Source organism: Uranotaenia lowii, chromosome 3 (genome assembly GCF_029784155.1).
Source record: "Uranotaenia lowii strain MFRU-FL chromosome 3, ASM2978415v1, whole genome shotgun sequence".
Lineage (NCBI taxonomy): Eukaryota > Metazoa > Arthropoda > Insecta > Diptera > Culicidae > Uranotaenia > Uranotaenia lowii.
The window spans coordinates 295199981-295222763 of NC_073693.1; the positions used below are offsets into that span (position 1 = coordinate 295199981).

Here is a 22783-nt window from a genome sequence, read left to right on the forward strand (position 1 = left end):
AAACGCTTGCACAATGCATTGGATATTTGGATATTAACCATAGTGGATCATTCATTCTTCTGGATAATACCGGTTGAAACAGAGTGTTTTAAGAAACATAATATTTTATTGATGTTTTGATGTGGTTCCCCGATTTTGTCACTGTCCCCAATTTGATATCCTAAAATACACCATGGGGTGAAAAATCGGGGATTCACTGTATATACTGAAACAGAAATTTAAGGTTTTATACTAGTGGAAAATTTGAAATAAAAAACAAATTGATTCTTTAATTTATTTTAGTTAACAGTTTCAATAGTTGAGAAAATGTTAATTTCGATAATTTTTTCTAGGAAGCTGCCTAAAATTCTAAATGTGTTCAACCATCACGTTCGGCTGAAAGTTTTTTTTCAAAGGTTTTACGAATAACATTGGAATTGAACCGATGTTCTCAAAACCAAACTTCATAACCCCAGTACTTCAAATCGTCCTGATTGTGTTGTGTTGGATCTTTATTGTAACAAATATAAATAAACAATTTTTATTTGCATTATATTTATATTTTTAAATATATCAGGTCCTCAGATGTAAATAGTTTAAATGCAAAAATTATCGATTTTGATTGATGGACATTTTTCATTTTCTATCTGTATCTGGTGTGACTTTTAAAAATTTTATCTCTATACTTTTTCAATCAAGCAATTCATCGTAAACTAAGAAAAGAGCGAAACGAATTTTTTCCAGCGAATTTTATTAAAACAGGTTTCTTAATTAAAGCTTGATATTTGAAAGCGAAGAGCGAAGAAATCTCAACTGTATTCGGCTTTAAAGCACAGGTTTACAGAACTTACCATTTTCTGTGGTTTTGAGCATTTCAGCGCTGATATTGACTAAATGAAATATATTGAAAAAAAAAATAATCAAAACTAGAGGTAATTGACAACATCTCCTTAAAAATTTTCAAGCAGGACGTAAAATTTCATCGAAATCAGTTCATGTTACAAAGATATAAAAGTTATTGTCTACCTGAGCGATTTTCAATAATGTTCTTTAAAAAAAAATAAATTTTGTACCAACAAATAACCTTGAAAGTTTTTGAAATGCATAAAAATGAATTTTGATACCATCAGATTTAGAGGGATTTTCCAACCAAAAATTCCAGGGAATCAAAAAATTTCGGAAATTCCTGCATCCCGGGAAACGCTGAAAAAACACCCGACAATTCACAGAGCTAAATAGCTCAAAATTCACACAATCTTTATAGAAAAAATGGATCACATTCAGCAAGGAAATTAATTGTTTCACTTTGATCGACTTAAGTTTTTACTTTCTTCTAAAAACTTTCTAAATACAATACTAAAAAAAACATGTTTTTTTTTCGTTAATATTTTCTTGGTTTAAATATTTGCAATTGAATTTTTAAAACATTAATAAAGTTGGTATTTATTTGTTTGATTATATATATTATATTTACTATTCTTAAGACATTTGCGGCTTTATCAACGTTGTAGTTGATTGAAAAACTTATCCGGCACAACTGTGTTAGATGTTTACTTTTGGGCTCGAGCTCGCGAACATCGGCTCGGAAGACAACTGGCTTGCCAACTGAGCTGTATCACAAGCCTCAAAGTTTGAAATGTTTTACTTTACTACTACTAAAAATCGAAACAAACTTTAATATTAATAAAAGTCAACCCTGGATAAGCGAGAAACCTCTTCAAGTGAGAGAAATCGCCAGGTTCCATGCTTTTGAAGGCTTAAAACCTGAGTAAGTAGGTGTGTAAAACCTCTGTAAGCGAGAATTTTATTCCTGGCTGGACTAAGGAAATTTAAGATAATAACGGTTCTGAACTCAATTTTTGGTAAAACAATGATATTGTGGTGCAAAATGATACTGAAAGTCAGTTAAAATGATGGAAACAACTATAACCTTTGCATCGTTAATAAGTATGAATGAATTATTTTTATCAGATATCCAGAAAATTTAAGTCTTTGGGTGTATTTTTTAAAAAACCTGGCAAATGGCAAACTAACAAATGGTTTGGTATTCTACAATGAAACAAGTAGATTTAAACAAAAAGTAAAAACAATAGGGGAGAATGAGGATACTTGATCCCTGCGGATACTTGATTCCTAAGCTATATTTCGTTACGCTCATATTTTCAAGAAAAAGCTAATATTTCGTAACGCTCATTTTTGAAGAAAAAGTTTTCCAAAATGTATATTCTGTGAACACAGAATAATAATAATCTCTTGAAACCAAAAAAATTTTTTTTTTTTGACTGGATGTTGATCATTGCTAAGCAAGAAATTATCAATTTCTATCAATTGACCAATATTTATCGAATAATTTCCTAAAAGGATTGAGTCTTGTGCGTTTATAAAAAAATTGAAAATTGATTAGTATGCAATGAACTCAGGTTGAAAGACAAAATTTTAGAATTCTTTCCGTCTGAGCCTTGTATACTGTGAAATGAAAACTTATATGGCCAAAATTGTCAATGGAACTATTATCTTTAGATTTTGTAGTATTTTTGACAGAGCTTAGTGCACCCTGATTAAAGGATAAAATCTCCTTTAGCCTCAAAAATATCACAATTTTCTTAGTCCAACGAAAACGCTTCTAGTTCTTCTACGGGTTCATGTAAAGGGATCAAATATCACCATTCTCCCCTATGACTTAATTCCTCCAGGTTCTGATTGTTTAAAAAACGATGATTTTTAAAGGTAACAGTTAGGTTTATCTCTCATTTGGAAATATTTTCGAATTTTGAAAGTGGCCATGTTTCCTACATGATCCTCCATTCTACTCTGAAAATAATTGTTTTTGAACATTTTCAAACAACATTTCAGAAATTTTTAATGTTGTCCAAAATTTCTGTCCCTTAATTGTTTGAGTATATCGTAGTCGGAAAGAATAAAACAATCCAAAATATAATAGAGCCAATTTTGCACTTTTCTGTAGACGACTCTCTTTTGAAATATTTCTTTAAAAAGAGTTCGTTCGCATCACTGCAATAAAATGTCATCTCATGGAGCGATTATCACTTTACGAACCACCGAACCATAAGCCCGAAATCAAGGCGCGTTTAGGATCTACATCTACACATAACACATCGCTCAAAGTATCGTAAAACCTCTGAAGAAGCAAAAAAAAACAGAGCGGCACATTGTCACGAAACCGCAAATTAGCTGGCAACAACTAATCTGATTAGTCATATGTAGATAGCTACCCAGTTGCCGTTGTTGAGTTGTTGAGTCAAAAGCTCATTCGCATAATTTGCATACGACTCCGAACCGTTAAAAGCGAAAGCATATTCATTTCAAGTAAGCGCAAGCTGTTAGGTATTCTTTTGAATGCTTTTTTTTTCAACTTTGCTTTTATGAGAAAAAAAACCTTCCAAGAGATGGTTGTGCTCAATGAGCATAAATTTGCCGGCGTCGCGTCGCGATTTAGTCGGTTCGGGAAAACCTTTTCATTCCGGTGGAACAACCTCTCTTGAACAACAATGTCCATATAATGGAGAATATTGTTTTTTTTTCATACCCATTTCTTCAGGTTGTGCTTTAAAGTCCGAAAGCGAATGGTTAGGTTAGCATATTATGCTTTTGCGCATTGTGGCCGGCTGAAAGAAGTCGATAATCGCTACCGGATCGTTTTCCGAGAAGTTTTTTTTCGGTTGTTTTGTTTTTTCCTCGAGTAGAGTGTCTCATCAAGATCTAATTGGGTTAATATTAGGAGAAAGGTTTGTGGATAGTGTAGGTAAACAAAATCCAGCTAACATGAAATCGTAATAGAAATGATAATCCAAATCAGAAAATCTTACATATAGAGCTATAGCGCGAATCATTTCAACTGATGAGATGGCATCGTGGTAAGATACCGGACAGGCAACTCGGAGGCTGGAGTTCAAATCTCGGTCGGGGAAATTTTTTTTTCGCTTTACCCAAATTACTTCAAATCGTATATTTTGTATTTTGTAGGGAAATCGAATCGTTAAAATCTTGTCATTGTAGATATATCGCCTCCACTTTTATAGCTATATGCTATTTTGGTAAGTTTAATACAATCTTTTCATCTGGTATATTCGTTTGATTAATTCTGTTGTTCCTGCGATATACCCTCTTAAATGTTTGCTGGGAAAAAACATGGGACAGACAGAAAAAAAAACTGACTTCGTTATATTATGCTAACCTCAAGCTATCATCGATCGTATCAGACACGCTATCGTCATCGCATGAAAACAAACGCGAAGATTGAAGATAGATCAATAAACTCGGATCTGATGGAACACGTGCCGCGGATTTGTTCCTGGTTTGGATTTGACTACGTTAGTAGATATTTGTTTGCCTGAGGCTTGTTTCCTCATGCTTCTTCTATTTAACACGTAATTTTAAAATAGTTCTTTCTTTTAATTCTATAATACTGTTTCTGCTGGTACCATTTCAATGTATCCCGGATAAAGTGGAAGCTAGATGCGTATTTACGGTTATCAAGGAGAAATATGTAACCTGGGTTTTGCCAAAGTCCAGGTTTGAGATTTTATTATAAACTACCTTATATTCAAAGAGATAGCGTTGAACTGAAAATGATAGTTAAAAATTTGTAGGGATGAATGATTCAGGGTTTCAGTTAAAAACTTTTTGAAATGTGTTGAATCAAATCAACATAGCTTTGTAAGTAATAAAAATGGTGATTTGCCAATCGTTGTTCTCTGTCCCATGGTTGCACAGTATGACCAAAACTTTCAACATTTCAGCAATCTTTATCAAAAAATAATACTGAGCCAATTTAATTGGGATGTTTTCTGATGAAATAAGGTTTTTTTAAAAATATTTTCTGCTGTAAAATATGCGTTTAATTACAAATTTACTTTTTCATGTTTTTTTTTTCGCTACATTTTTTGTGCTTATTGTTAACCAAACACTTAAGATTTCTTCAACGACAAATAAGGTCTAATGTCAGAAAAAAACATTTTTCGTAAAATTTTTTTTAACGAAACGTTTGTTGGACAATTTCAGCAACATTATTTTGAAAAAAAAACTTCGATCCATAAAGGACTAGAAAAAATATCGAATTGTGCAACAATTGGTCGGTTCAATCTTCTCTTGCCTCATTGGTGTGCATCCTTTTATACTCTACGTGACCCCGTAATAAATACATCAAACTGATAAAAACTCGAATGGACTCTTAAAATTTTTACGTTTAAAAATATTTATAACTACGTTCAACTTCTAACTTCCGTAATTTCTGTGCTCTAGTTCAATGTTTTCCACTAATAATTTTCATATTTTTTGCACTCAATGTTGATTTTCAATATTTAATTCAACTTTAACTAAAAGACACTTTAAAGGTTTGTTTGTTTGTTTCGATTCTAGTCGCTTTACGCTCTTTATGGCTATCGCCACTTATAACAACGTTGAAGTTGGCGGACATTTAATGAAAAACTGAGTTCTCTTGGGCTCGAACCCGCGGACAGCGGCTCAGGAGCTACTGCCTTGCCCACAAAGCCTACTTTAAAGGTGATTTTAGAAACATTCTTGATTGCAAACCTTTTTTTTTTGGAATTCAGGTTTTATCCGAGCTTGCTCGGATTTTTATAGAAAAAAAGAAAAACCCTTATCCGGTCCGGTCATATCAGCAGAATTTTAATCAAAAACTCGATTCTATTTTAAATAATAAATGATATTTGCGTCAAATAACAAAAATGTGTAGCCTTTTCAATTGAAATGAATTTGCTAACATGTTTTTTATTTTTCTCGTTTTCTTAGATTTTTAATGATTAATATTTTGACTTTGGTCGGATTTGCACGGACATTGCCCAGTTTTTGAGATGGAAATTTTGAAACACAATGCCCGGACGGTTCCAGTTTTTTCTGTGAAAAATCCAAAGAAAATTCGGGCATTGAAGTAGAAAAACCTTGCAAAATATGGTCATTGGGATTCTAAACATCAATCAATCCAATAGGCCACTATCCCGAAAAATCCGACCAAAAAGTTGAAAATTATGGAATATGTTTTTTTACCAATCATGAAACCAGCGCCTTTCAACTCTTTTCCAAAAATAAAAAATTAAACAAGAAAAAATGTTGCGAGATTTAAATTTGAGTATTGGGGTTTAATTTTGGTAAAATTATGAAAAAAATCCGTTCAAAAACCAAACTTTTTTTTCTAGAAATTCGAACAACTGGACCAGACCGGGTGTTTCCCAATTTTTTCTTCGTAAATCTGGGCAAGCCCAGTTAAAACCGGATAATGTGGAACACTTTAGAGCATGGGTGGCCAACATTTATGACAGGCGGGCCGAATTTCAGAAATAAGATTGGTTGGCGGGCCAAAAAAACCAATTGTTCTGAAGTATTGAAAGAAATCAAAAAAATAACAGATTTTTAAAAACGCTATAAAAACATTTGACTAAGTCACATTGAGAAGAGATTCATGTTGATAAGTCATTTTTGTCAAAAATTTTGCTCCATTTGGAAGTAGTATAAATATTACGCAACAGGAAATGAATTATCCCTCCCAACTTATGCATGTACGTAAATCTTTTAAAAATTTATTCATTCCAGAAATTTCAAATCGCTCAATTACAACGGTCATTTAGTCAATTTATGATCTTCAAATACAAAAATGACTGCCCATTTTACAAAATTTTACAGTTCACTGTTTTCCTTAGACAAATTAAAAAAAAACGCAGAATGGAATTGTTGAATAAAAGAAGCGTTAACAAGCTTTTGAGATGATAATTTTTTTCAGCGAACTTTAGTTACATGATAAACAATATTGATTTTTCAAAGTACGGACCTCAACCTCAACTCAATCGTACTTTTTTCAATTTTTCCAGTATCTCGATTTAACCAGTGTATTGAGAAAGCCAACTATAAACGTCTTGAATACGAATTCAGAGAGAAGTACCAAACCGTTTCTATTTGAATTCTACTACCCAACTGTAAATTTTGTCTAGTTTTTCATTATTGATGTACATAAATACAAAACAAGATGCCAATCAAAATGTTTTTGGAACTGGTATAATTTTCATAATTATACTTTTACTGTTTAAACTTAGCCAAAAATAATAAAATAATAAATATTATACATCATTTCGAAAGTTATTAAAATTTGATGGATAAACGAAGTTGTTGAAATAGAATTCAAGTTACGAATGGTTAAAGTTGTTGTAAAAGTTTATTTTTAATTATTATGTTGATAATATCCGTTGATTTTTTACGATTTTTGAACGATTTTGATACGACCATACTATCTTTCTAAGGCTATATTGAAGGGAAGAATCATCCTAAGGGATGAAAATCCCGGAAAATAAAATTTCTAGGCTATCCAAACTTCTCAATATTAAAACTAGAGTCCGCTTGAATGCTCTTCATACCAATGATATGTAGTCACCTAGACCCAATCGGAAAACATTGAAAAATGTGTGATGGAATTTACAGAAAATGTGTCAAATACCGTACAGTTTTGATAATTTAAAAATTGTAATTATTATATTTTTGTTGTATACACTGACGGAAACCTTTTTTTTGTTAAATTTTGGTCCTCAGCGAAAAAAAAGAATACGTAAAAAAATAATCGATTTTGAATATATAATGCTCAACGATTCATAATGTTTTAAATTATATTTGGTGATTTTTTTTCCATTTTTTTTATCATATTCACATACTTTGACGTTCGAAAAAAAATTGCAAATGTTTGAAAAAAAAGTATGGAAAATGGCCACACACGACAATGATTGTTTTGAATTGAGTTAGTGAAGATTCAGATATATTAGTCCAAAAGATATATGGAGCCAAAAAAAAACGTTAAATTACACGGTTTTTGCAAAAAGCTTTGCGGGCCACATGTGGCCCGCGGTTTATGGTTTGGCCACCCATGCTTTAGAGCTTTCCTATTCTGCTAATTTTATTATTTTAAGTTAATAATAGCAGAAATTTCTTCATGATTCAATAAATATATTTTTATTTTGAGTTTATGAATTTTATGAAAAATATAAGTAGGTGTACGTACAGAAAGTTTGGCAACGTGCAATGCCTGGAGAGTGTCTAAGTAGTATTAAGGCACAACTTCTTTTTATAAGATTTTAATAATAATATAAGATTTTTCGAAGTATTTCATCCCGATCATCAACTAAAAATTTTGTGCTAAGAATCTTGAGATTGTTCAGCAAATCGCTGTTTCCCAAATTTCGAGATGAGCTGATGCATCTTCATGACAAATCTTGAAGAACTGTACTTCATGTCAAAGGAGAATCCCTAGAGTTTGATGAAAATATTGTGTGAGGGAATGTTGACTAAAATCTCGAAAAATAAATAACGAAACCGTGGGTGGGTCGGAAAACCTGGAATATTACCTATCTCATGAAAAATTGTCTCACAAATTCAAATCTGCCGTTATGTTAGACCGGAGACAATTAAATGTTATTTCACCCCTAATAAGCGTTTTTACCTAAATCACCCAGAAAACAACAGTCATAATCTCGTGAAAATCGTGAATTTGACGAAAAACGATTTTGAGCAGAAATGCGGATAAGATGCATTGCAAATTGCTGTAAATAATTTATTAAGATTAATGAGTTGCTACAGTAGTTAAATTTATTACAATTAATCGTACATGAATGAATAAGGTTTTTGAATTAATTAACTTTTTGAAAAGATAAATTATTATTCAAAACTGTTCCCGATCAGGAGAGCATATCAAAATAATAAATCAAACGTATCTCACCAAGATATTTACATCTGATTCAGTTAAAATTAAGTACTCTAAATTTTCGATTTTAAGTTTCTCCAATCCGAATTATATCTTATCCTGATCGGGAAATCATGCTCCATTTTTAATTTCCCCAAATTTGGGATCAATTCTATGGATTTGATGAGCGAAACTTATAAATAAACGGTTGTGCCCGTTGACTTCGATGTCCGTGTTTCATAAAAAGTTGCACGTATATCAAAATATGATATAATTATTTTATTTTAGGATGATCCGAAAAAAATCTTTATCATTGAAAATGAGCTCAACCCCATTCATATTTATTTATAATTCAGATTGGAGAAACTTAAAATCAAAAATTTAGAGTACTTAATTATAACTGAATCAGATGTAAATATCTTGGTGAGGTACGTTTGAGTTATTATTTTGATATGTTCTCCTGATCGGGTTTAGTATATAATGTCGTTTATTGACATTCCACTAGAAATTTTTCTCGAAGCACTCATATCTTCATAAGTTATAATCTTGATAGGTTTTGTTCGGTCCAATATCAAACTATGCTACCTGATTGAGATATAATCTTGAAAGGAGCATATCTAAAATTGATATAATTTAGCTATGATCGAATAGATTTTTCGATATAATTTGAGATATTTTAACATCCTACGAGTACTGAATAATTACTTATTTAGAAAGGAAAAAATTAGTATCAAAATATCCCATCTTGATATAATTTAGTTTTTCCTTCCTGATCGGGTTTATTTTGAGCACAAATCAGTCAAACGATCTCTGAAACATTGAGCGATGTTGTGTGCATTCTTCAGCTTTAAATTGATATTCATTGTGTATAAATAGTTCAAATTCCAAGTGAGACATAGAGTAATAATTTCGGTTAAACCCGACGATAGATTTGAATTTCTGAGATAATTTTACGCAAGATAAATTTTATACCAGGCTACAAACGGCGGCTTATATTTTTTTTGGGATTTTTGGTCCAAATTCTCTCATTTTGGAATTGGATGGTTATGGACAACCAGAAGAGACAAATATGATATTGATTTTTCAGTACAAAATATTCAATTTCCCAAACAAACTCAAAAGTTCAAATTTACTCATGTAAACGTTACTTGAGAATTCTGAAAAAAAAATTATGAAGGATCGAAACGAAGCTTTTTAGATCCCAAGGCTTGAGAAATTTAGAAAATGACCTCAAGCCAACTCAGTCTACTATGTAACTATTGGACACTGACTTTTAACATTTTTAAGGTCACTTTTTTCAAACACTTGAACTTTTGAGTCTTGTCGATCAAACCTGCATTAATATAATCGACAAAAAAAAATCGAGCGAATTCGGTTGAAATGACTTAAATACTGCAATAAAACTAAAATCTTGAGCTTAGCTGTGCAAAAAAAATCTTTCTTATAATAGCGACATACCTAGAAGAAACCATGAGCTTTATAAAATCTCAGGATTTTTTAAAACATATTTTAACAGATTCCTAACAACTAAAAGTTGTTAATGTTTTTCGGGTAGTGAATACTTTTTTTTCTAGAGAGGGTTACTTTTGCAAATTATGAATACTCCACATTATTTTACTCAAGTTTTATGTAGGATGGATTCCTACGTTTTAACGACATATTTAACTTCTGAGTAAAGATATCTGGAAATGGATCGATATTAAATCGGACCTCAACGTTCATGTTATGTCAAGTTTGTTGTGAATTTCTTTACTTAATTAGCTTTGCAGTTTTATTTAACATTTTTAAATTGCATAAATTACGTTTAATTGTCGTCGAATTCTTTGAATACATGGTAATTCCATATGTCCACTGTTAATCTTTAAAACTACGAACAAACCATACCATGAATATTCCGGTTCACGAAAACCTAAAAATAATTCAAACTTTTCTAGCAGGACTCGAAGTTTAAAGTAGTGTAATATGGAAATAGACAACTCGCGGATATCGGCTCGGGAGACAATAGACTTGCAAACTGAGCTATATCACAAGCCCAAAAAAACAATGATAAAATAAACAAAAATCCAAAAAAATTTCAATTGATATATTTTATACATTTTGTGAATTTGATAATTTTTACAAAATTCTTGTTCCAATGAATTTCTCGAGCATATGAAATACTTTGACGAAACGAACATAACGTAATTTAACAAAAAAATAACAAGATTCACTGAACAATTGCAATTTAAAAACCTTCTAGTAAAATTGAAGAAAAAATCTAAAATAAAAATAAAAAAAAAATTGTGTAAAAAGGGATCTCACAAGGGTGGTTGTGATTATTTTTGTCTGTCAGTTTTTATCCACTTAGATGGTGTCAGTCTATTTAATAAGCATCAAAATAGCTATTTATTCGCAAAGTTTGATCATTCAAGTTCTTCTCAATCTAGAATTGCTAACTGATTAGACAAGTATGAAATAAAGGGGCATCCATAAATTACGTAACGCTCCTAGGGGGGGAGGGGGTTAGCTCGAACGTTACGAACTGTGACATAGGGGAGGGAGGGAGGTATGTTCATCGTTACGTAACGATTTTTTTCTTAAAAATTTCAGTTTAATCGCAGCTATTTTGATGTCATGCAATTTTTGCAGAATAAAAAGCAAACCAAAATCAGTTTAAAATTTGTAAGCTTCAACATGATTGAAACTGGTTTGTAATCTTTCCTCTTTAAAGATTCTGAAATAGAATTCTTGAAATATCCGTGAAATAACCGTTGAAAGAAAACTTCTACATTTAGGTACATTTACCCCCTAGAACTCAATTCAACCTTAAGACGTAAATTTTACTATTTTTTCTCAATTTATACAAAAATTGCAATTTTGTTTCTTGCGACGAATATTACTTAGTGGAATATATTTCGCATAACAAGTTAGGCTCTTTGAACAAATTAAAGTAAACAAGGTAGATCATCAGTTTACAAGTAAAGAGCAACTCATAACAAGACAATTTATTTATTTTATGAGAGAGTTATATATCACCACTGAGTACTAAGAAGCGATTTGGATAGATCGATATTAATTCCGCTTTGAAGAACTTTAAAAAATTTATGTTGAGATATTTTTTTACCTTCGAAAATAAGTATTCAAAATCATGAAAAGATGAGGGGGGGGGGGTAATTTTCAGCGTTACGTAATTTTCATAGGGGGGTACGTCGAAGCGTTACAATTTGTGACATACGGGGGGGAGGGGGTCAAAAAAGTGCAATTTTTGCGTTACGTAATTTATGGATGCCGCCTAACAGATGATTCAATAACCAAAGCATACTGTCTTTCTGATGACAACAAGCCTACAGAAATGAGCTTGTAAGACACAGTTTTTGTCCGCATTTGTTTGAGTTGAATTAATATAGAAAAATGATTGGAATGAAATAAATCATAACAATACAATGTTATTTATATCATTACTTCAAATTGTCAAAAACGACTGTGGCCTGCGAGCTGGAATTTGATTCACATGAAATTAGTTTAAAGCTCTGAATTATGCCTCAATTGGTATCATGCTGCTAATTTAAAAGAAATACAATTCGACTAAAGCAATTTTGTAATCTATATGCCAAATTGAATTTTTTGTTTGTCGATGTCTAGAGCTCAGCACTAAGTTTGGTGTTGTGATAGGATTGCTCATGTTGTTGTTTAAGCGTAAAAAATGCCTTTAAAAATGATAACTTTTTCATTTTCTTATGAATTAAACTCAAGCTACTCTAATTGATAGCTGCACATTCCAACTAACGTTACATTTTTTGGTGAACTGAATCAATTTATCTCAATGTTTGAATCTTACTGTAAGTGGTTCAAAACGAATTATTGCGCACAAAATCTTAATCGAAATATCGATCGACAAACATCAACTGATTGTGTTTCTCCTCCCCGGAATCGTTGACCGGATTCCCCCGGCCGATTATCATTAACTAAGTATGTATTTCTCTTCAACATTCAGCTAAATATTCATGCACCTTCCTGACCTAGTAAGGCTCTCACTGAAGAGGAGAGTTATCAAAAATAGCGGTCTGCAATCCACAAAACGAACCCACAAAGCCTCTCTTACCTTTAAGTTGTTTGGTTTGGTTTTTTGCGGGTTTCCTTCGCGCCTCAATTACTTCCAGCTGAATGTTTTTTTTCTTCTTCGGGGCTCCCGATTCATGCATCACATGTTTGTATGTTTTTATCTTTTTTAACTTTTCCTCTCTTTCTTTCTTTTTGTTTCACTCACTCACTCTTTACTCTTCCAAGAGGTAGAAGCGGCGATTTTACGTCCTCGACAGCACACTACTTTTCCATTCCTTTTTTTTAGCTCGAAAACCGAACCAACCGTTGAACTATTCCGTTGAGTAAGAATTAATAAACATTGGTACTTGGCAGGTTATGGTTTTTTCTTCACTTCTTATTTCGTCACTGAAACAATCACTCAAACACTTGAATTCGAAACAAAGAAAAAAAAATCAATCGGAAAACCACCCACCGGAAGGTTCGCTAATTCTCTGCCCCTTCCTGGAGACTTCGATGCCCCACAAACAAGAGACTTTGATGACGGTTGCAGCGACGAACCTCATCACTTCTGGCGGAACCAATTGGACACGCGGTTGACTGCCCCTTGCTGAATGAAGGTAGGTATTTGGGATGGATCTGGATCACTGGGTCCAACATTGCACTTTTCCACCGACTAAGTATTTGTCAATGCTATACAGTTCTTTAAAGTTGTTTTCGAAGCCATTTCTTCCCGCTTTCTTGAGTTCTTCTTCAACTTCTTCAACTGATACAAACGTTACGAACGGTTTCTGCTAATCGGGGAAGATCCTCTCATTATTTCTCGTACCGGCAGCTAGAGGGGAAAACTTTGATTAGTTATGTTGTTGCGGTATTCGTCTGCTTTCTTTTGCATATCACTGGGGTGTCGGAATGTGTTGGTGCTCTTTGCGGCTGTTTGGCGATACGTTTTCGCTAAATGTTTTAACCGGAATGTTCTTTATTGGATGCACAGCAGGTCGAAGAAAGTTTTGCCATATGAGCAGAAAGTGTTTCATAATATTTCTGAAAAGCTCGAATTTATACTCCTTCGAAAACAAAGAAATATCATCAAGGTAAGGTCCAAAAATATGTAATGAAAATGGTATTAAACCTTGGTTTCAAAGATTTATTGATTGTTTCAACAAATTAGTCTGAGTCACAGAAGATAAAATAAAAAAAATACAATAAAAAGATGATTCTATCTACATTTTTCTTAGATTTCAATTGCCGATATACAATGTCAGTATATTATTTTAATGGAATAACGGCAAAATAATCTCAAAAGTAGAACTTGATAAAGTGATTTAAAGTGTATAGCTTGACAGATTAAGCAAGTGAGGTTTGTAAAAAACCGCAAGAGAAGTTAAAAATGTAAGCACAGAGCAGGGCTGAATTAAGTTCAGGGGCCCGGGTCGATTTTTCTAGGGGGTCCCTTTTTTTTCATTTTTATTAACGATATATGTGTAGCAGTTCGGAAACAAAAAAACTCTTGTTCATTTGTTCTAAATACAAGCTATATATCTGCCTCATAAAATAAAAAAAAAATATAACTGCAGATCGTTTGTTCAATATTCTTCATCACAGTTTCACTTTGAAAAAGTCGAAGTCTTAAAATTCGACTTCGACTTTTTCAAAAATCTGCTTCAGAAATTTACATTTGAACCACAAAAATTCAGTTCAGAGTTCTAGTCTCACATTATTGTATAGAATAAAAACAAATGAAAAACAAGTGGCTTCAGCATTTTAAACTCAAAATTTGAATTGGAAAATTTAAGTAAATATTCTGAAAAAGGATAAAAAAATTTCTGATAAAGATTCAAAATAAAATAAAAAACCAAAAGATGATTTCATCTCAACAGAAGCAGAATCAGGAGGATCTCAATAACATCCAAAGGAAAGATTCAAATAACAAATCAATGCTGTAGAATTTTGATAATCGACGAAATTGAAAGAATTAAGCAAATTTTATATTCCGTGAAATCCACATTTGAATATAGAACATGATTCGAATTTTAGTAGTCAAATCAAATTTCGTCAAAGGATAACAAAGAAAGCTGTACGTACGCTGAGTTACAAATCCTGATTTAATTAATATTTTTGGGGGCCCTCCGTCCTAGTTTAAGGTATAATAAATTTGGGAGCTTTTGATGCAGTTTGCCAGTTTTGATAGCTGTTTAGAGCAAAACTTTTATTTTTTTTCTTCGAGGCCCCCCTTGGATCGAGGGGCAAAAGCAATTGCTCCCATTGCCCTTCATCCGCCTCGTGAAGAGGAAATTGTTAAATTTTTTAATTAACATACATATTTACACTCGAGTTCGGTTCATTGCAAAATAATTCTTACTATCAAGTGTTTGTAAATGACAATCCAGTTTTTTTTTAATTAGAAATGTGATTTTAAAGTATGTTTTGGATCTATTGAAATTCTTTTGAAAAGAACATTAAATTGTTCTTGAATCTTTCTTAATAATAGGTTTGATAATTTATTTTTGATGGTGAAAAGATTTTTAGTCTTTCCATAGAAAGATATATATTTTCTCTAGGTATTCAGATTTACAAAAGTTTCTTGGTTCGAGTGAACGTAGAAACTATCGCTTTTCCGAAAATTACCTAAAACTGTCATATAGCCAAAAGCCTAAAAATATGCATAGGTATTTTAAAAAAAATTAAAGCTCCATAAGTCAACAAAATAAAAGTTTTATGAATGTGGATCTGTGTAACAATATAATAAAAAAGAAACTGGAGTTTTTTTATTTCTCCTGTTAGTTAAATCTCTTGATTGATTAAATGTAGTGAAATGGGTAATAGGGTAGTTGACTGAATTCACGTCACGAAATATAAATTTATTCTGAACCATTCTATAGAGCCTACAAATTTTATGTGCACTTTCAAAAACGATATTTTGTGGAATATTTCGTTTAGTAAAGTTTGAATACATTTAATAAAGATGAACGGAACGAAAATTTCAACCACCGAATATCAGGGGCTGGAATTCATCATCCATTAGAATTAGTCAGTGATAACCGCAAGGCCGGGGAATGTTTTTTGAAATCATTGATATGGAGCTTCATTTAGAGTCCCAGACGGGTGGCTGCTGGTGATCGGAAATGTTTTCGGAAGAGCTTGTGTGGTTTTTATGATGTTGAAAAGGAAAGTTATAACTGGCGCGAGTGCGGACGTATTTGGCTCGTGCTGCTGTTGTCGTGTTTCGCCACCGATTTGTTTCATTCTTTCAAATGGAGAAGTTTTACAAAATATATTCGAAAATATTGCAAAAAGATCCGTTAAAAGTAACCACCTAAGGGTGCTTCTGTGTGACAACAATATGTTAACTTTGTAAGAGAAATTGATCGAAAAATAACGGTGCTTTTGCTGGAGCAATCAGGAATACAAGAATACAAAATCCATCGATTTTCGATTGAAAAATTTGATAGTTTATGTGTATTTAAGGGGACGCATTGGGTGAGGGATTCTTTAATCAATACCGTTGAAAAGTCGGTGATTTGTGGTTTCCGTTGTTCTAAAAGTGCGGTTGCGGGAAACTGAATTGTGTAGAACCATAGGTTCCAGTGCATGCTTACAAGAATCTATCCAATCACAAGAAAAAAGCGAATAACAGGTTGTTACGGTACAAAACTGGAAAAAATAGTATTGGATGATATTTTAAAATGGATAGAACAGTTAGCAGAATGACGGGAAGAAATTTGTTTTCCTAAACGTTATAAGCCACCATTTTTTGTTTTGCTTTTTTGAACTGCTCTTCGTATGTTTAAGTTTTGGCTTGCTATGATTTAAATGCGGATTGCAACGTGTTGTGATTAGCCAGCAGATGGAAAGCCTACAGAAGAAATGTTTTGAGATGGACCGAGTATAAACTTATTACTAACACACATATATGGAACGTTTAAAAATTCACGAAGCCTTTTATGGGATAAAGATAACTATCCATTCATTCAATAAATTCTAGTATCCTTTTCAAATGGTACGAGGTAAGATGTTTAAAATTTGTAACTATTTTTTATTATTGTATATTATATTCATAAATTCAAATAGCTTAACTCTATTATGGGGGCTTAGTGGGGGGTAGGACAGGGCATCAAACAAACGGAAAACTGATATACAATGGATTGTGGGTTCAAGCCAGCCGGAGTATCTCGGCAAATTAGGAATCATGTGTAGGGCACTAAGGTACCTTTCCAGGATTCTTTATTTGTTTCGAACAGTTTGAAGGGAGTGAGATGAGTCATACCTGTCCCAAGCCAGTGGTAACGGACCCCTTGGTTGTGCTGCAAATATTCTTGATGAGTTAAGCATGAACAATATTTGAATGTGCGATCGAGACTTCCCGTACCGACTCGGGTCGAAAGACCTACCAGCCACTGGTGGGTTTAACTACATACTACATACATACATACTTTCAAAAACGATATTTTGTTGTTCCGACATTTACTTTCATAAATTTTCTGTATCTTTACGTAACTTTTTCCTTATTTTGATTGGCACTTGAATAGCGACATATTGAAGGATCATACGTGAAAATTACTACTGTCTTCATTTGAAGATTCACCAAAAAAAAATATTTTGTTCAATATTTTTGTATTATTATTTGAAAATATCGAACTTATTAAAAATCAACTAAATTATGCTAGATTTGTGAAAATCGGACCATCTGGAGGGTCAAAACATACAAAATTCACTCATTCGCGCTGTTTAACTCAAACAGATTTCAATCGATTTCTATGAAATTTAGTATTTCAGAATCGTCCTATCGTTTTCAAAGTAGATCTCATTTTTTATGTCAGAAAATGTCAAAGTTTTCTCGTAAAATTAAAGAGTGCCCTTTTTTGTGACGTGCATTCACTCATTTGCGGCTGTTTTTGTTCGCTTTTCAAAACATCTAAATTGGATAAAAACAAATTCTTTTTTTTCTATTCATCCATATATTTTAATAAATTATTTTGTAAAAGTTGTCAAAACAACCACTTTTTTCAACAAAAAAAGAGATTTTCAAAATTATTATATAACTTGTGTGAACATTTTTTTTCTCTTTTTTCCGTTACTTTTGTATGATTTGAATTATCAAAATTGAAGACAAGTTTGAGATTTTTTGATACGCAAACGGATAAAAATCACTTTTGAGTGGTACAAACTTTATAGATTGGATTATTATATTTCAGACACCATATCAGGCTGCTATTTACATTATATTTATAGAGTAAATACATTTTTAGAATAATGTGCTTTCAATAAATCAGTGTTGTCCTAAACACTGAAAAACAATAATTAAAAGACACAGTTAACTTTGAACAATTTGTTATTTTCAACGAAAAAAAAAACATTACAAAAATCGTTCACTAGGTTAAAATAACATCGTAAAAATATTTCTGGAGCGAAAACACGCTAGTAGTTTGTTTGATATCATTGCTGTTGATTGAATTGATATAGATACATGATTATTTGCGTATTTAAAAAAACAATTCTGAGTTTTATAAAGGAATGAACATTGAACAAATCTGTTCAGAGTTGCAATTGGATTGGATTTAATAATTTCATTGAATTATTTTGTAAAAATATTTCCAATTAATTAGGCTGGAACAAATATAAATTCCGGGGAGCCCCCTTTCGAAATTTCCTAAAATCCCGAAGGAGAGAATAAATATAGTTTGAAGTATTTCATGTAAATTTTTCAAATATATTAAATAACCGCAAGATTACAAGAGCAAAAAAACAAATAGTGGAAGATGAGAGTTTTATCACCTTTTGTATTTTTGGTTTGATTGAATTTTTCGATAACAAATTAGTCAATTTATAGGTTTTGTACAATGATGTAGAATGCAATTTTGTTGCAAACTGTTTTGTTGCTTTCGTGCAATTTAATCCAATTTGTTAGCTTTTTGCATCATTTTTTATTATCACCCCCTTCCTCGAAATGTTCAAATTCCGAATTACAAAAGAAGAATTTGAAATTGTTCCGGCCTTAGGTTGAATTTTTGTATCGATTTGGGGTCATTTTTGAACTTCTCAAACTGTGGGGTCTTAAAAATTCTGTTTTAATTCAAAACTCATCTATGATTTACTGCAGATTTTTTGAGTGACGTTTACATCAGTTAATTTTAACTTTTAGGTTTGTATGGGAAAATTGAATGTTTTGTTTTGAACCGAGACTGCTTATGGGTTCTGTGACAATTAATATATATATATATTTATATATATATATATATATATATATATATATATATATATATATATATATATATATATATATATATATATATATATATATATATATATATATATATATATATATATATATATATATATATATATTTTTTTTTTTTTTTTTTAAAGAAATTGTCTGCTGAACTACTTTGCCCAAGACCGTAACTACATTTCTTATTAGCCAAAAAAGTTACTAGTTTGTAAATCTTTTGGCATTGAAAATCAACTGACTTCACTGCCTGTGCCTATCGAAGTATTCCTTGAAAAGTTGTCAAGCAATACCTTGCTAGGCACAAGCAGTGATGTTTAATTGATTGATTTTTAATGCCAAAACACATGGCCAATGTTTTGAATTCGTCTTGGTACATCTTTGTACCTGAAAATAAACAAATTTTCGAAGGCAAAAGAAATTATCAGAGAAACTTGAGGTATCACAGAAAGAATGAACATAAGCTGTAAATCTCACAGATTTCTCGAAAAAGATACAAAGGTTCACCGACGGAACATCAACTAGGGCATCATGTAACATTTTTCAGTTTGAATGGCCACTTAAAACATAATGTCCACAGATAATCGTCAAATCGATAATCCACAGTTTAGAGTTTGAAGTTGTAAAAAAAAAATTTTGGTTGAAACCCCAGTTATTTTTAAATATGCAACAACAAGCGATTTTCACCTTACTTAGAAAAAGAGGAAAGTTCCCAAAAACTTTATTTTAAATGAAAAAATTAAATGAAAACTTATAGCTTTTGATGTAAATATGATGTGATGTGATGGTTTTATACGTATTGAATTTTACATATTTTTCTGTCAAAAATGTTTTAAAAGAAAAAGCAGGAGGGTGCTGCATACATTTAGAGGAAAAAAATACTACAACAAATTTTACAAGCTGAAAGCATATATAATAATGTTTAGATGGATGAAATTCTTTAAATTAAAACACGCATCCAGCAAAACAAACATATTCCAGCATACGGAAACGAGATTTTAGAGGTCAATGTTTGATTTGCATTTTGATGCATTTTAGCCTAAACTGGTGACTGAATTATAAAAATATTTATTTAAAAAAAAATTGATGACTTTTCGATAAATATTTTACACCAACAATGTTGGTGAAGGATATTAAAAGCAATATAAGAAATGTAGGTGACATTACTAATTTTTTTAAAGGCATCAAAAACTCCTAAAATGATTCGAACAATGTTAAAATTCGGCATCGAAAAAATGTTTAAATTTGTGCATCTTTTGCGCGATTTGTTTTTTTAATTTTCTTAACTACCTCGCTCTTTAAGAAACTATGTCATCTTCATTTTGCTATCGTCAAATGATAATTTTATTGCAATACCTATATTAAAATTAAAAATTTTATATATGTTGTGATATAAAAATGTTGCATCTTACTCTGCTGTTGCGAGATGTTCCGCTTGGCCTTATGTTAGATCAAATTTAAAATAAAAATTTGATCTAGTTGAATTTTTGAGCAGAATAGACAATCATAATTTTTGCTTTGATATGTTATGATCTTTTCTAATGTAATGTTAAATCAATATAAACAAAAAGCTAAATAATTCTGATCAAAATTATCCTGAGGATATTATCCTCCAGCATAAATTAAGTTCTTATCCATATTTGTAACAGAATTGTCAATAAAAATAAAATAATAAAAAATTTCATTCGGTCAAGTCTAATCAAGTTGAACCTGAATCAGAGTATTGTGAATATTTTATAGAATTAAGTCGAAAATAAATAAATTTAGATAATTGATAACAAATATTTTCAAATGTTTGGTCCCATTCCATATTTCATGGAGAGGCTTAAATTCCAATGCTTGTATCCAGATTTCAATTCAACAATCAAATTTTAATTCCTGATGTGCCTACATAACGTTCTGAAATTTTGCTTGTAGTATTTGTAACAGCGCAACATATTTGACAAGAACTGCTCGTTTCATCAACTATCCATTTAAAGAAAAGAGAAAGATTTTTCACTATCGATAGAAGTTGGTTAGTCAGACTTCAGGTTATTCATCTTATTTGTTCCGTTGTGCCTAATTAAATGAAATTGAAATTGCAGATAAAAATTTAATCTGATAACCAGTTTTATTTATATGTTTTCGTAGCTATATTGAGTTTAAAATTACAAATATTCACTTGATCAATTATGCGATATTTCAATATTTGAAGCAGCAGGCAAAAGAGCAATTTTCTATCGGTTCGGATAAAAAGCCATACTGATCCAAATCTCTTGTGATCAGAACTTTAATTGATCTCCCTTTTAAAAATCCAAATTCATGTAAATAGCTTATAATTTATTGGTTATTTTTAGTTGAGCATTAAAATGGCAAACCATCAGACAATCATCTCTGGTAAAAAATTAATTTAATTGAATATAGTAATGTTCAAATGAGTTATGTAACATTTTTTCCACCACATTAAGATTTAAGAATACATTGTAATTCATTTGAACGTTAAACGGGAAAATATTGATTTTGTTTTGAAATAAAGTCCTTGCCTAGTTTATGCCTATTGGATTGTGTTACAGTTATCAAAAATCTGTGATATGGAGAGCTAATTTTGGCCGAAAAAAAAATTGTATATCTCCAAGGGCTCATGTACTATTCTTTGAAATTTCTGCCAACAGTTGTGTCAATTTCCACTTGGATTTGAACTCCTCGCCAAATCATCTCACTTCATTTCCAAATTCGGAATTTTTTATGTGAACAGTTTCCGTAGCAAAGCGTAGATGTTCACAAATTCTTCGATCCAATGTGCACTCAATTGATTTCTTTTCTTCCATTTGTTATTTTTCTTTAAACGTTTCGTCACAATTGTCACCTAGCGCTTTTGTCGATCTTAAATCACTGTATTACCCAACTCCCCACTTCACAACCATTCCAAACGAAGAAAAGTGCAATCAATTCCGGAAAACAGCGGGAGGCCCAACTTAAAAACACCAAAACACCACACATAATTCCAAAATATTTTGGTAGGTATCTATCTCGTTGTTGGTCACATTTCGTCAATTACGAATTCAGCGCCAATTTTCCACGCCAACGATCATTTGTCATTTTGCCGCCGTACCCCCCCTCAATTTGGAGCTCCACAATTGACACCCCACAAAGCCCAAAAATATCATCAAATTGTCACGATCTGCAAATTGCGCTTTCCACCAACCCCTCGAATAAACACTTCCGAATCCAATTTGACCTGCAAGTTTCGAAGCTGCCGAAACAGCCGAAATCCATTTGGGACCAATCTCGACAAAGAAAACAGGCAAAATTCGGCAAACTAACCCAAACAAATAAAACTGCTCCGTAAACACGGAACAAGTCAATCCGAACATTGGCGACACTCCCTCGAAACTTTTTTTTTTTTTCCAAATAATTAAGGTAGTAACTTCCTTACACAATTGACAGAAAATGTAAGCCACTCACTTGTCGCAGGCTTCGTAATTTCAAGACGTTTCTTAAGGTTTTTTTTTCACTTCGACACCAACCCAAACAAATCCGGCAAAGTTCACAACCGATCTTTCCCGGGGAAAAATTCGTGATCCAACCGATCGCGGCACATGTTCGGTGAACACTAACAACTAATCGGATCGGAACAGAGGTGAGAGAGCCGGTTTGACTAGCCGGCATTGTCAGTCATACTCAACTCAACCAAACTTCGCTCATCGTGGCTCCGAAATGGAGCGATCAGCTGTTTTTCCATCCACTTTTCTTCGGGTGGTTCAAGTGGGCTGGAGAGAGAAGAAAATTTGGGGCGTTCAACTTCAGTTCAAATGTAAACAGAGAGGCTTTGAGAATGGGTTGGAAAAAGTTTCGATGAGAACAGAGAAAATTATTGTGAT

The 22783-nt window shown here is 32.1% G+C and overlaps 1 protein-coding gene across 8 annotated transcripts in view; it reads right to left on the reverse strand.

Annotated features, from left to right (window-relative positions):
• LOC129751631 (uncharacterized) overlaps positions 1-22508 on the reverse strand; it is a 277390-nt gene extending 254882 nt beyond the window's left edge. For 2 of the 8 annotated variants that reach the window (XM_055747241.1, XM_055747246.1), the window contains exons 1-2: positions 22368-22508; positions 12759-13532 (exon numbers count right to left, since the gene is read on the reverse strand). The gene's annotated coding sequence lies outside the window, so the exon portion shown is untranslated. The other 6 variants (XM_055747243.1, XM_055747242.1, XM_055747238.1 and 3 more) reach the window with 6 other exon arrangements.
• Positions 22509-22783: the final 275 nt, after the last annotated feature.